This window comes from Palaemon carinicauda, chromosome 6, assembly GCF_036898095.1.
Source record: "Palaemon carinicauda isolate YSFRI2023 chromosome 6, ASM3689809v2, whole genome shotgun sequence".
Taxonomy (NCBI): Eukaryota; Metazoa; Arthropoda; class Malacostraca; order Decapoda; family Palaemonidae; genus Palaemon; species Palaemon carinicauda.
In genome coordinates, this window is record NC_090730.1 from 134889742 (window position 1) to 134891467 (window position 1726).

Here is a 1726-nt window from a genome sequence, read left to right on the forward strand (position 1 = left end):
AAATTATGATTTCTCTGGTACAAAATACTGCACTTTTCGTTTCTGTATAAGCTCCGCTGTCATTAAGGTCGCCTTAAAAACCTGCCAAAGAAATAGAGCATTGATGTGTGTGCAAATAAGCAAAATCTCCTTTAACCCTTAAATAGAAGTCATTTGAAAAGATTATTTTGCAATGGAAACCGTTGACTAATTTACATAGATATTTTACATATGTATATATAACATTAAATATATTAAGTTGCTATTACCAGCTTGTTTAAATATATCCCTAATAAAACCTTTGAGTACTTTTCATTCAACTTCCAGAACTCCATTACTAACGTAGCTTATAAAACTCCAACTACTTGGGTATGAGGCTGAAACTTTCTTCACCATAGACGACAGTGAGGAAGATAGAGACTTTCTATAGTTTATATATAAAATTCTTAAATAGAACACAATGTAGAGTTTTTCATTGATATTAAAAATTCCAATGGATAGTTCCAAAGAGTTAAAACCCTCGAAAAGAATACAACAAATTTCAATCAACATCACAAATTTGAGAAACTTTATACAAGCCAGTAGCTGGAATCATCAACATTTGGCCGGTTTTATTTACTAGGTTTTTTAAATAGCATTTACATCTAAATTTACTTCAAACCAATCAACTTAATATTCATCAAGAATCAAAATATAACAGGAAAGTTCTCTAAGGTATGAACATTCACGTGTTAAGACCAAAATCAGCCTCAAATGCATAAGATATATTTTGTCAAGAACACTTTTCGAAATAGAAAGATACTTTAAACACTTATTCACGAAAACCAGTCTTGGGAAAAGATTCTTCAAATATCGCAGTTAATTCAAACGGTTCTTGTAGACCAAGAAATTTGCAAAAAAAAAAAAAAAAAAAAAAATTAAGAACTACAAAAAAGCAAATTTATTACAAGAACAAGAATTACAAGAACTAGAAATACTTAGTGTCATTTGTAGAAATAGATTAGAAAAACTACAAGTTTTGTTTGCCTAATATTTCAAATTGCAGGATAACTATTTTCAAGTCAAAATCCCTACAAATTTAATCAAAATTAACATGATTATTTACACCAACCGAGGAAGTATTTTAAAATATCCAAATGTTATAATTTTGTATGCGAAAATTGGATTACCAAGACTACCAAAGACAAATAATAAAAAATACTTCTGTAGTAATCTGCTCGATTATTACTGTTAAGAGAATTACAAATCGGATCAGTCGTGTAAGAATCTACAATCTCTCAACCTATCCCGCAGCTGAAAGAAACCAACCAAAATCAATATTTACATTACCATACCCACAGCTTTAAGAAACCAAGAATATGCGACAAAAGGAGAACACTAGTAGAAAACTTAGAATGCTAAAGAAAACTGTGAAAATGCAGTACGAAAAAGACAAAGACAACGCAACAGGCAGAAGAAATAATAATTACATCATATAAGAGACTACATTAAAACTCATTCCTTATAGAAAACTGTACAAAAATAAAATTAGGAAAAAGCGCTAAAAACCCGGGATTAGAAGAGACCTCTATATGAAAAATAAGATTGAAAAGTTACATTAAACAAGTCAAATTCCAGTAATATGAAAAGGGGTATTTAAATATATTCTAATATCAAACATCTACAACAACTTGTGATGTGAACTTAAAGTGTTTTTGCTACAACAGAAGTTTATTAATGTCATTACAATTTCTCTGGAGTATTTACT